Here is a 14,327-nt window from a genome sequence, read left to right as displayed (position 1 = left end):
AATTGGGCATTAACAACATACCTAATACTACTAATGGTAAAACTCCATATGAAATGTTGTATAGTGTCCCTTGTAACACAACTTTTACCGAACATATTTCTGCACCAGGGAGATTAGAACAGCTGGTTCTGTTAGAGGAAATTAGAGAATTGTTTTCTCGACCCACGACGCACCACAATCCGTCACCTACTACTTGGGTTCCTACTGTTGCCCAGTTTGTCCTGGAGAGGGTCCATACAATACGCCCCCTGCGACCACGCTGGAAAAAGCCTGTGAAAATTGTGACGATTCTAAATCCGAGAACTTTTATTACAGAGAACCAACAAGGCCAACAGAGAACAGTAAGCATTGATAATTTAAAACCAGCAAAGCATTTCCAAAATGTCCACAGAGCCATTGACCCTGACACAATGGATACTGTCGAAGGAAGCAAGGGAAACGCAAAAGAGAATGTAAAAGCAACCCGTCTCACAGCCTCGCAATAGACTAACTCATGACCAGATGATTGCAAAGGAGAAGGATCTACGGACAGACGATGATATTTTTACAATTGATATGGAAGAATTGGAACCTGAATCATCATTACCAGAAACACAGACTGTACATAAATTATGGAATACAGTAAGAAAGAAATGCAAAGATGGAAACAAATGGATACTAAAGAATTGAATGTGGTGTCTCTTTATTACTATCTGCAGCATTATCATGATAACATCAACCCTATTAGTCGTTTTGAAACTGCGCTGGGATTATGTTAACAACCAAGAAGCTCCTGTATTGAATTGGACTGCACACAATACAAGTTCCGTGATCGTGAGGATGACCTCCAGGAACCATCTTATGAAAAGAGACACAATTCACAGCGAAGTAATAGCCAATGTGACTTACTCTGGTATTCCACAAGGAACCTACTGGAAACCATACCCAAAACCGATTATACACAAGAAACAGGTGATTGGACTATCTCAAATCCTAATACTAGACTCAGCAGTGATGGCTAAAGATGCTGGAATTAGGAGCGAGACGGGACAGATGCTTGTCAAAGAAACTTTGGATGCACACATGAAGGTGATTCAAGAAAAGACTTTGCCATATAGTTTACCATTGGATGACTATCGCAAACAGCCTTCTTATGCTGAAAAGATGTGCTATGCTACTTTTGGACATTGCTATTATGTTAATTTCCAGACAAACAGAAGATGGCCGGAATCAGTGTCCACGCCCAGGTATTACTCAAGATGGAATACAATATAAAGAATACCTAATTGATTATCTAAGCACCTCTCAGTATAAGACATAGATTTTTACCTACAATTCAGAAAAAAAATTGGTTACTGGGAAGGAGCAGAAGAAGAGGAGTATAGATTTCCTGGTGGAGTGAGAAACCATACTGGAAACATATTTTGTAGTAATGAACTTTATAATGACTCATGGTGGCGTGTGAATCTGAATTCAGACGAAATACATCAATTAATGATAGAAACTTTGCAGCAATTGATGAACAACAACAAGACAGGCCTACTAAAAGCAGAAGCCTTGCCGAAAGAATGGAATATAAATGGTCAACAAAAGCTTTTTAGAGATTTGACACCATGGGACACTTGTACTAAACCCCGATTTGCAGCATTCCTTAATTCTACATATTATGTACATACCTGAAGTGTTATTGCACATTTCACAGACCTTTGTTTATGATATCAGAGAAACAAAACATTTAAACAATGCCAAGGTTAGCCAGTGGGAAGTTAAAATCTATTATGAGTTAACTCTTCCAGGTGAAATATACACTACAAATTGGAAGCTTGATAATATAGGTCACCTGTTACAAACAGTTGTCAAAAATAACAATACAACATCCATATCAATATATATCAGAGACATGTGATCAGATATATTATTTGTCTGTTTCCAGATGCCAAGAAAAAAGTTATGTAATATGTGAAGATATAAAAGTACAGACTCCTTGTGGAAATAATCCTGCCACATCAGCTGATTGCTTACTTAATATAGAACCAATACAAAATGATTATCTGTACTTTGAATCTTTAAGAAATGGTTCTTATTTAATTATGAGTCCTTATTCAGATTACAAGTTACCTGCTTTACAGCCATTAATTGTAACCACGGATTATGACATTTACTGTTATGGAAGATTGTTAAAACCTCCTTTACAAAATTATAAACTAACAGATATCGTTAAAATACATATACCCCCAATATCTTTAAAACTTCCATATATGAGTGCTTTCTTGGCTCACTTACAACAATTCAAGATCACCTTAACCCCTTAAGGACCAAACTTCTTGAATAAAAGGGAATAATGACATGTCACACACGTCATGTGTCCTTAAGGGGTTAAGCTCCACCCATGAGCAAGTGCAAGATATATTAATAAGGGTTAGGCTTTCTCTTCTCAATATTCAAGCCCACGAGAGAGATTTCCCATATTGGCTGAAAGAACTTGGTAAGATATTGACTCCTATTTTACCTTCAATTGGTAAAACTGTTCAAAGCATAGCTGAATCTTTGGCAAATTTTGTTAAAGGGGTAATAGGAACAGGATTTAGTATGTTTTGGTATTTCAAACCAATAATGATAACTATAATTATTATATTTTTACTAATTGTAACTTGGATAATAATTTATTTTCTCCCTCACAGGGCAAGGAAACATGAATACATTCATTTCTACCTGTTTTCAATTATCCACTATACCAAAAAGATCTAGAGAGATTTTGCATAAAAGAACAATCTTAACTTTTAAAGAAATTATACCAGGACAATATTATTTTAAATACCAATGTATATCTTTAGATCCAACAAAGGTTTTTGTTCTATAAAGAAATATCAGAACAATTATCATTACATATATCCAATCTATACACATTATAGGAGGTGTAAAAATGTATCACGGAAGAGGAAACATGCAAAGACAAATACCAAGACCAAAGGTGCCAGTGTCCTTATGGCAACCAATGATGTTGAAGGAATACCTGTTACCAATACTAACCCGGTATCCAGATGCTCCAAAACAATCACCACCACCAGAAATGCACCCCAGAAACCTGGATTACAAGAGGCAATTGATGACTTTGACATGCTTCTCCTTTCAGGATCCAGCCATGAACATTCTACCGAGGGATTTGATGACCTTCTTAAATTTCTGTCAGACAACAGCTCTATTGACTCATTACAACCAACCATCCATTAAATGTGTGGATCGAGTTAAAGAGATTTTTCAGCTATATACTTTAATCAAAGATATTGGTCATATTAACATTGTCTCTCGTGGTGCATATGGGATCACAACAGTTATGGTGTGTACACGTAATTTTAGCAAATGCTGGGGTGGAATTTGGAAAACTGACATGAGAAAAGAGTTTACTCAAAATAACATAACGCATTATATGCCAGGTGAATTTTATTATTTACGTATTGATCACGATGACATAATGTGCAATCACACAGGTACATATGATTGTAACTGTTTCATTCCTGTCCCTTCCACTGTGTCCTATTCACCACAGTCCCCTCCCTTACATGAGCAGGGAAGTGTTAAGCACAGAAAAAAAAGATATCCTCCAAAGAAACCCTCAGTTTAATCAGGAGGGTGTGATGGGCAATTGTAGGTATAATACACATTGCTAAATTGTATTTCTTTAAACTGCAACTGTTTCTTTAACTAATATCCTTTTACCTATTTACAGTACACAACATGTTTACTCCATCTTGTCTTAGACTAATGCAATAACAAATCAAGGCTTTGCCTATGTCAACCTAACGTCTAGTCCAAATAAAGATTAAAGATGTCTAGGTTATGACATTAGACTGTTAAGTATGTTTTTCTTTTATTTTTAAATATGAACTGCTTTCAACCCTAAGGTGCATGTCACCCTAACTTCTAGTCCAAATATAGGTCAAAGATGTCTGGGTTATGACATAAGACTGATAAGGGTGTTTTTCCTTTATTTTAATATATGAACTGCTTTTAACCCTAAGATTAATTAACCCATACATTACCAGTAGTAATTAGAAATGCTATACTATATATACATGCATAATCAATGCTAGGTAGAGACTTACTGACCGACTCTGGAGGTGACATACTGAGAGATTACCTGTATATGCAGGAGGGTATGTTATACTAATACTTTTGCAAGCATTTATTCATTTAATGTTATATACTCTGCTTTATGATATATTAATGGATTATATTCAATAAACTATATTAAAAGACAAAGTTATTGCTTCCAACTCCTATTTTTATTGTATTCTCAATTATTTATGTATTTTAAATAGAGAAACTCTATACCGACTATACAAAATTTTAGCTAAGATATCTGTATGGTTAGCCCTGCTAAATTCTAGGTTTTAAGACGTTATAGCGGTAAATAGGAGTACTAGCGGTTACAGTATTTGTGTAAAACATGATTTTATTTTGCTTTAATGAATGTACAAACACACATTGTAGCATATCTGACACACAGAGTAATTTAAAAGATCAAATTGGGCTAACCTTATTTTTATGGCACAGATTTGCTTCAATAAATCCATTTATTTTCCAGTTTAAAACATTAATCTTTTGGGATCCTACTATTTGTTGTCCTTGATATAAAATGTGTCTGTTGTTTGTTGTCTGTTGTGGTGTTAGCAGATCTTCAATACAATTAACTTTTATGTAATATAGGTTTGATAATTAATTTTTTGTGCATAAACTGTCCACTTGCGACAGAAAGATCTAAATATTTAAAGGAACACTTTAGGGCCAGTGCTGCGCAGGTCTACCTGTGCTGGCCTAGCCCACGATCAGTCACCTTGGCTGACATAATCAGAATTGATGATCTCAGACAATCCAATGATTGGCTGAGATCATCAGTTCTGATAATCTCAGCCAAGGAGGCGGGGCTGGAGACAAAAATCCCGCTGGACAATCCAGCATCTCCTAAGGAGAAAGTTCAGTGTCTCCATGCAGAGCGCAGAGAGCATGTGCGGCATGTATGACTAACTTCACTTGCATTTTTCATAAATTAAGCTAATCATATCGTGTGCTATTTAAGAAATATGTGAGATGTGTAATATCCTATAGATTCTATAACACAGGAAATTTTGAGACATGCTTTGTACCTATAGTGAAACCAATGAGATGACCACAACTGACTTAGGGGCTTATTCGATAAACACAAAATTGTAGTCAGTTGAAAACCAAATTGCGAAATACAGTGTATTCACTTGTGAATAAACCTTATACACTCCCACTTGTAAGATCACTCATCAATAATGATGCATGCGCGTCAATCCATCCATCATCCCAACCTGTTAATCTTCGCTCCAAAATTGATTATTTAATATTTTTCAGCTCCAAGCAATATTGATGCAGTATCCTTTTTACTAAGTCGCTTTCACATCATTCTGGCTCCATACTAACCTAAAAGGACTTGAGTCGCAATCTTTGTGCCTTTTTAATCATGATACAAACTTGATGCATGGGCCTGGTTCTATTTAAACCACTGCCAACTTTGTGTAAAAGCCCTTTTGTGGTTTCTGACACGTAAACATTAAACATGTTAAATTACCATCCCTGACTGTCCAGTAACTAACCTGGCTACACCTTTGACCCTGTTTTTTTTTCCTCATATTAATTTATTTGACCTGACTAAATTCTTGACTTCAAGTTGCCCTTTCCTGATTGGCCAAGTATGAGACCTAGCCTGTTCCTGACACCAAATCATTCTTTATTCAGTATTTTTGTACTATCGTAAAGCACTGTGGAACCATTGTAAAGCTCTGCAAATTTGTTGGCGCTATATAAGTAATAATAATAATAATAATAATAATAATCTGAGTCCTTGCTTGCTTATATTTGACCTGGCCTGAACTCCGTAGTATTAGCCTCTGATACTTCTTTTTTATTTTCTAAACTTTAAGCCTGGCCACTCTAAGGTCCATTAATATGCCTTTCTATCACTCCTACTGTACCTTTGTTAGGTTGTTGGCTAATATATTGCTCAGCAACCTTTGCTATTTCTGATACACTGCAGGCATCAGTGTGAAAGCAGAAGGTCCTAGAAATTTGTTCCAAACCAGTAGCGTAACTAATCTGTATGACCGGGCCCCTTCAATAACTGCTACATTGGGAGGAAGTGAGAACCGGGCACTTCCTCCAGCTAACAGACTGAGGCATCTGGGAGGAGAAGTCAAGGCAGAGAGGAGGAAGCGCGGTCCAGAAGAGCCCTGACTCATAACAGCCTCGTACAGCAGACTGGACCTCATGGAAGCTAACCTCCTGCAACCAAATAATAAGAAACAGGGGGGTGGCTACAAATGCATACTTTTTGCATGTGTGTCTATGTATCATAATTTTTGACTCCCAAAAATAAATACATTTAAAATATTACTAGTACTAATGTACTGCCTGGGTGGTCAGGTGGGCCGCCAGAGCTCAATCCATCTGCTTGGTAATTAGGAGGGCTGGAGGGGGGTGCCAGATCGTGCTATGCTGCTTTAATGGCGTTAAACCCTCCTATTGTAGGACGGCAGAGCACGTCCTAATGTCGGGTTGTGGTTAAGATGCATTACACGTATACATAAACACTAAATGTATGCAGATTGCAAGTAGAATGATTTTTACTAGGCACATGTAAACATGACTAAGACCACTGTTTTAAATAGTTATTTATATTTAAACAGCAGGGCAAATTATGCTTTTGGTAAATCTCCACCCTAGGGTTACCACTTTAATTGGGAGACATGAATTTTACATTCTGCTCGTCAATGATTGAGAGTGCTGCACAACAAAATGTGAATTCCTTATGGGAAATCAATTAAGTTTATCCAAAATCCAAAATAAATCACTGTTTAAATTAATTTCACATTTGGAATGGGAAGCATTTTAGGAGTTCCCAAATAACTGCAGAATTATTGTAGTAAAAGAGAAATGTGTACACCAATATGAATAGATAGATAGATAGATTGAAAAAAACAAAACATAAAAACCCAATGTACATATTTAATCAAACTGCTATAAACTGTAAATTTTAAATGAATATTGCCAGAGATTCAATAAAGGCACAGTTATGTAAGCTATGATTACACCAGCTTTCCCCATGTGTATTAATTATATTTATGGTTGCTATTGAGAAATGACATCTTATTTGTGTTTTTTTTCCTGAAAATGAGATGAATGGAATCCTTTAGAATTAGCAGAGATCAAGGGCTCATGAAATAGCTGAACAATCAATATAATGTAGAAGTTTTAGTAAGAAGAGGGCAGAATTGTGTCATTAATAATTTATCTTTAGGCTTGTCCGCAGATCCGTCTCCAGTTTATAGTGTAATACAAAGATGATTTATGAAAAGAACACTCCAACTACATAAACAGATTTATTTTAAAAGCTGTGGTGTTGGTTAGTCTCTTGGGCCCCTTTAAAACCTGCAAAATAAAGGGTTAACTAGAGTCACTAGTATTTTTGGTGCCCCCAGGTGGGCGTTGCTATGTCATTAACCCCTCCCCTTCACAAACATAAACAATTTTAACCGCACCCATTTCCTATGTAATGCACTCCAAAACTTTGGGCACCTCAACTTCACTAGGTAGCATGTCACCCACTTCCTACAGTGCCAGCTTTGCCCCCAAAAAGCTTATCAATGCCATCTTTGTGCCCAGCTTCCCATTGCCATTTCTGTCCGCATACAGCTACCCAGAGCCATCTGTGTCCCAAAATAGTTAATGCTGTAACGTGGGTTAGGGGCTGTAGTAGTGGGTTTAAGGGTTGTAGTAGTGGGTTAGGAGTTGTAGTAGGGTATAGGAGCAGCAGTTGGGGGTTAGGGGCAGTAGTAGGGTAGAGGGTCAGCAATTGGAGGTTAGGGGCTGTAGTAGTGGGTTTAGGGGCTGTAATTGTGGGTTAGGGGCTGTAGTAGTGGGTTTAGGGGCTGTAGTTGTGCGTGAGGGGCTGTAGCAGTGGGTTTGTAAGGGGCTGTAGTGGTAAGGGGCTGTAATAGGGCTAAGGGCTGCAATTGATAAGTAGGGCCTTAAGAAAAAATACACTATATTATTCCTCCCTCCCTGAGGCTTTACCTTGGGCCAGGGAGGGGACAATTCTGGCCTCTGTTGGTCTCAGATGTCCCGAGGGAGCTAAGTGCTGCCTAATTCAGTGGGCATAGCCGATCATGAGTGGGTGGAACCAATCATGAGGGGCCTGGGCCTAACGCCGCAATGCACCACTTGCTACAGAGTGCTTGGGCGCTGTGCACCCGCCCAGGCTCGCCTCTGGATTAACTTACATATAATCCAGCAGCGAGAGGATCTCTCTGCCACAAGTCTGCTCCACCACCACTGATATCACCAAAACTGATCATCTAGGGCTAATCCAATGATTCTCATAGAAAAGCACTAGGAGATAAGGCGCATGCACAGAAATTGCCTCACTGCACCAGCAATGCATTTCATAGAGATGCATTTAATCCAATCAAAAAGAGGACGTGAATTAGTGCCTTTATAAAATTGCAAATCAGCATTTGTGTAAAGTATGAAGGAGGTGGCATTCGGTTAACTCCTAATGCACTCCAACAATTGCTGAAGTGGGGTTTGAATTGTTTTTTTACTTTTTTAAACTAATAAAATAAATAAAAATGGATTACTCTTCTCTTTCACTTTTGGAGTTTGATTCTAATACCTCCAAATCTTGTTCATGTTGCATAAGCATTTTTACAATTCTACCGGTCTGTTCAATGAATATATGGTGTCCAGGATTTATTTTATTTTTTTATTGGCCCAAAGTACCTACACTTATCTCGCAAATGACTTTTATATTGTTTCTTCCCTTAGCACATCGTTCTGGAATGTGTTTCTTATTTGGAAATTAATTCTGATTATATTATTATATAAGAACTAGAGATGTCCTGATCGGTTCGCTGGCGAATAGTTCCTGGCGAACATAGCTTGTTTGCGTTCGCTGCGGTTCGCCCCCTATTTGTAATTATTGAGTAAACTTTGACCCTGTACCTCACAGTCAGCAGACACATTCCAGCCAATCAGCAGCAGACCCTCCCTCCCAGACCCTCCCACCTCCTGGACAGCATCCATTTTAGATTCATTCAGAAGCTGCATTCTTCTTTTTTTTTTTTTTTTTTTAGACAGAAGTGTGTTATATTTGAGCATGCTAGGCTGAACGTGCGTATATCATGGCTAGTTGCACTGAGGGTATGAGTATATAGCAGTACATTGTTGTGAAAGATGGCTGTCATGTTTAGGGTGTAGCTTGCACGTTATCAACTGTGTATTTATATCAGCAGCTCCACCACTAGTTATAAATCAAGTGTGAGTCGCCCCATGAGATGAGACTAGTGAATAACATAATACATGTAAGGAACTACGACAATAAACTCTTTAGGAGGTGAAATAATGACATGTTTAAATGCTTGCTACTTTACGATTAGTTACTGTGCAGAGAGCAGTTCATGTGATCAAAGGCATGGTGTGTAGGATCGGCTATAGTGGGACATGCTTGGCAGGCTGCTGTTTACTGCTTGTGCTCATCCGATCCCTTCTGGGCGCCAGGTGCAGACCCTGGGAGTCCCTGATACCTGGAACAACAAAGGCAAGTCTCTGGCTGAGTGCCGGGTTCGCGGCTTGAGGTGGTGGAAGCTTGTTTTGTCGGATGGTCGGATCTCTCCCGGTGGTGCTTCATGTCCAGTGCGGGATTGTGGTGGCTTAAGGTGGAGGCGAGTGCTTGACGTGGGGCAGGCTCTGCATTTCTGTTTGTGCCTCCGGTCCCGTCTTCGACGCCTTTTGCGTTGGTGGATATTAATGGGGACTGCTTCGCTTAGCTGTGGTGGAGCTTTTTGGGGCTTCCTGCTTGTTATTTGCTTCCAAAATTGATTAAAGAGTCTGTCCAGCTTAGACTCAATATCTTGCCATGCTTTGCTGGTACCAGGAGGACACGCGGCTGCCATATTGGGAGAGTCGCAGATGAGTATGTCAGCCTGGGCGGCTGTGCTCTGTGCGTCCATTAGCTCCAGACAGCCTCTCACGGGTGGACCGGGATATCCCCCACCGGTCCGAGGGGGGGGGGCGGGTAACGGAGCTCCTGCCGGGAAGTAGCTGCTCCTGGGCATCCCAGGATCGGGAGATCGGCCACCTCTCCCGCCCGGTGAGCACCAGGCCACACTTGCCACGCGGAGGTAAGTAAGACTCTGTCGAGTTGCTGACCGCTATTAAGCATGTCGGGTCGGTCAGGTAGGAGCAACATTGCTGGGTCATCCCCTTCTGGGGTGAAATTCGCTTGTTGATAGCTGCTTAAAGTGAGATATTGAGGGAGCTCACACGAAGTGCGTCTTTCCTCCATGACAGCTAGGCCCCGCCCCTCGGAAGCTGCATTCTTAGTGAGAGGAGGGACAGTGTAGCTGCTGCTGATTTAATAGGGAAATCCATAACAGTCCTGAAGGACTCATTTGATCTCTGCTGTAAGGACAGCACCCCAAAAAGCCCTTTTTAGGGCTAGAACATCAGTCTGCTTTTTTTTTTTCTCCTGTGTAATCTAGTTGCAGTTGCCTGCCTGCCAGCGTGTGTGTCAGGCTCACAGCGTATACTGTGCCCACTTGCCCAGTGCCACCACTCATATCTGGTGTCACAATAGCTTGCATTTAAAAAAAAAAAAAAACTTTTTTGACTGTAATATAATAGCAGTCAGTTTCCTTCACACGTGTGCGTCTCAGGGCCTGCCAGGGCACAGTGTCACACCAGTGCAACTCATATCTGGTGTAACAGTAGTGTACATTAAAAAAAAAAACTAGAAATTTGACTGTGAAATAATAGCAGTCAGTTTCCTTCACACATGTGCGTTTCAGGGCCTGCCAGGGCACAGTGTCACACCAGTGCAACTCATATCTGGTGTAACAGTAGTGTACATTTAAAAATAAAAATACAGGGGGCTTGTTGTCACCTTTCGGGGACCCTTGGTGTTGTACGTGGCTGGGTGGAGGAAGAGACCTTCAATGACATCAGTGAGGACAAGGAACGGGACATGGCTAGCTTGGTATCCAACCTTGTGCAAATGGGGAGTTTGCGGTTGTGCAAATGGACTGTTTGCTGTTGTTTGTTGTTAAAACGGGGAGTTTGGTCTGTCACTGTGAAGCGGGCGTAACCCTTACACTACCTGATCGATACAACATCATACCTGATGTTTTAAAGCACGTTATTCCAAACAATTTAGGAATGTTAGGTGATTTATGCCCTTTATGGATTAAAACCAGACTCTGCATCAACTATGTAATTTTCCATGGGAGTTTTGCCATGGATCCCCCTCCGGCATGCCACAGTCCAGGTGTTAGTCCCCTTGAAACAACTTTTCCATCACTATTGTGGCCAGAAAGAGTCCCTGTGGGTTTTAAAATTCGCCTGCCTATTGAAGTCTATGGCGGTTCGCCCGTTCGCGAACATTTGCGGAAATTCGCATTCGCCGTTTGTGAATGGAAAATTTTATGTTCGCGACTTCACTAATTAGAACCTCTTTTTTTTGTAATCCGACAGAAAGTGAAGTTTGATCCAACACATTTCGTTTGTTTTTTTTATATAGTTTATCAAATAGTCATCTGATTTCTTCAAAAATTGAAAAACTGTTACGTGTTGAAATATAACCCAATGTTGTGGAAAATGATAGATATGAAGAACAATGACAAAAAAAAAGTAAAGTATTATATTAAATGGGGACGAGAAGTGAATCACTTTAATGTTCCAGGCAATGTATTGTTAGTGATATAAACAAGTCTGGAAGCTTTTTTTTTTTTTTTTATGTCCATTATGTTGTTATAAAATCCAAACGTTACTTTGTGGATGAGGACACAGTCAATCATAATCAGAGTTGTCTTCTGCCAGTACATGTCTGTCAGGACATTTCAGACTGTTCTTTTGATAAATATACACTTAGGAGGTCATATTTTCATATTTGTTGCTAGGTAAAAATGTCCTTGATACTATTAATTACTCATTTAATATACTTTATGCCATGTTGTCCTCTCTCCTCATTTTTCATTTTTTTCCGTTTGTTAATTAATTCTGTAATAAATGAGATTACTTTTATACTCAAGCACATGGGAAATATAATTTAATACATTAGCTCTGCAATTGAAGGTTTTAGAATTCTGTTCTAAATTAAGAAAAATAAAAATCGCTCCAGAACATTAATGAATATTGCTTCCAATTACCTGGTTATCTTAAGGACACAACTTCTGGAATAAAATGGAATCATGACGGAATATTTCCGTCATGTGTCCTTAAGGGGTTAAAGATTTAAGCTTACTTTGTACTTATCTGAAATAAATATTCATGCAAATTATTTATAATCACGCTCTGCTTTGTTTTAAAAAGAAAAAGGTGACCGGTGTCAAAAGAGAACATTAGACTGTACACAATAAAGAAAGAAGTGTTTGTTGCATATTTAACCTTTCACTCAAAAGTTATTTTCATTCACAAATATTAGCATAACAGTCTATGAAACATGGAATTCACAGCTACCCCACAAATATGGGACAACTATGCAAATGTGCCTTTTTTATTTCATAATTCTTTATTTTTGTAGAGTTTTCCCCCGGACAATTAGAGAAGGGGGAGCATGACTATTGCCCATGGATTGTGGGCTGGATTAATAAAATTTTGCAAATGTAGCACGTTTGAGGGGTTTTGAAGACAAAGAGGGGGAGGAGACTTACCAGTCAGCAGGCACAGTTGAGGGAGCCTGACTGGTTTTTCCGCCCTCCCACCCTAGTTCTGGTAGGTTTGTTGTTTTGTGTTTTGTTGTTTGTTTTTTGTGTTGTCATAATGTGATGGGATTCCAGCATGGTCAAAATTTAGTAGGCCGAAATCTCCACATGGCATATGCTAATTAGTATCTGGTTACAAACAGTTGGATGAGTCATCAGTATACTGAGCATGCGTGGAAGTGGATAGAAAATTCCTTTGTCTTCAACAAGCCATGTGGTCTGCCATATAAGGAGATCCTGAATATCCTGTGTGCTGATTGGTCTGAGAAATATAGGAGGGGTTATACTGTATGGGAGGGGATATGCTGTTAACAAAAGTCCTGTGCACAATGGATTGCTCTCTCAGATATTTTTGGAACAGGAGTTCATCTGAGACCCGATCGGTATGTAAATAAAGGCCTTTTACTTCCTGAAGACCTGTGTCCATATCTCTATGTGTGGCTTCTGCGGTTTGTTCCTGTTATTTCCCCTGTAATATTTGGTGCATTGGCCAGGAACATCATTGCATGGAAGCCTGTGTAGAGATTTGAGACGGTAATCTTTTACCAAATCCTCTATGCTGCACCCCTGGACTTCTACTGCGTGGACCTCCTTTTGTCTCGGTGCCACTGGCCTTTTGTCCAGGAGATCATCGGCTTCTGCGCAGTGAGTACCGGGGTGCCCCATCAATGAGTGTGAAGCCCAGGTCCAGAAACTAAAAGGTAAGATTAATACCGTTAGAGCGGTAGACCCACAAGGGGTTTTATATTTGGAACCGGTTATTGGAATTGGCCCCTTCCCGCTGGAAGGAAGAACGAAGGCGCAACGCTTATCTGGACATTAGACGCTCTGTAGTCAGCCCATCTAATATAGGTGGTATTGTCAGACTGAGTTCTGGTGTAAATAGCTCATGTCGGACACCGATGTCCTGCCTTGACTAGCATGCTAGGTGTAAATTTTGGTTGCTAGGTCGGGGAGATCGGCAAAACTAAGCAGACTCTGTTGTATATTATAGTTTGCTAGATTTCACCCTATCTTAACTAAGTGTTCTCTGTTGTAAATCCAGCCACTAGATTATTGATAGTGTATTAGACTAAAAGGGTATTGGTGTAAATTCTGCCCTCTAGTTCGCTATACGTGGTGTCTGGGCAGCGAAGAACGTATCGAATCTCTGGTGTACAAATAAATTGAAAGCTCTCGAGGTGCTGGCCAGTTAGAGTAGTTGGGATTATTGTAAATGTTGTTAAATATACTGTAGTTGGTGAATTGGTTAAAATTGTATGTCCTGGTAGAAAGCTTGAGCTCTGCCGTCTAGTGGGAGTGTAAATTGTGTGTATAACTGTAAAATAGTGCACGGTACTATAACCACTAACATGTATTATAATTACTGACATTGTGTATTGTATAGAACTACTAAAAAAACTGTTTGTTTTGTGTTATATGTGTAACACCATAACTGTTACTAATTAACCTGTGATTTAAAAAACTGTATCATAACTACTTCAAAAATACCATAACTACTTTATAATACCATAAGTACTTCAAAGTACCATAACCACTGATATTACATTAACAACACTAAAATTACTGTTT

Source organism: Pelobates fuscus, chromosome 10 (genome assembly GCF_036172605.1).
Source record: "Pelobates fuscus isolate aPelFus1 chromosome 10, aPelFus1.pri, whole genome shotgun sequence".
In the NCBI taxonomy this organism is placed as follows: Eukaryota; Metazoa; Chordata; class Amphibia; order Anura; family Pelobatidae; genus Pelobates; species Pelobates fuscus.
Note: the sequence above shows the minus strand (reverse complement) of the source record.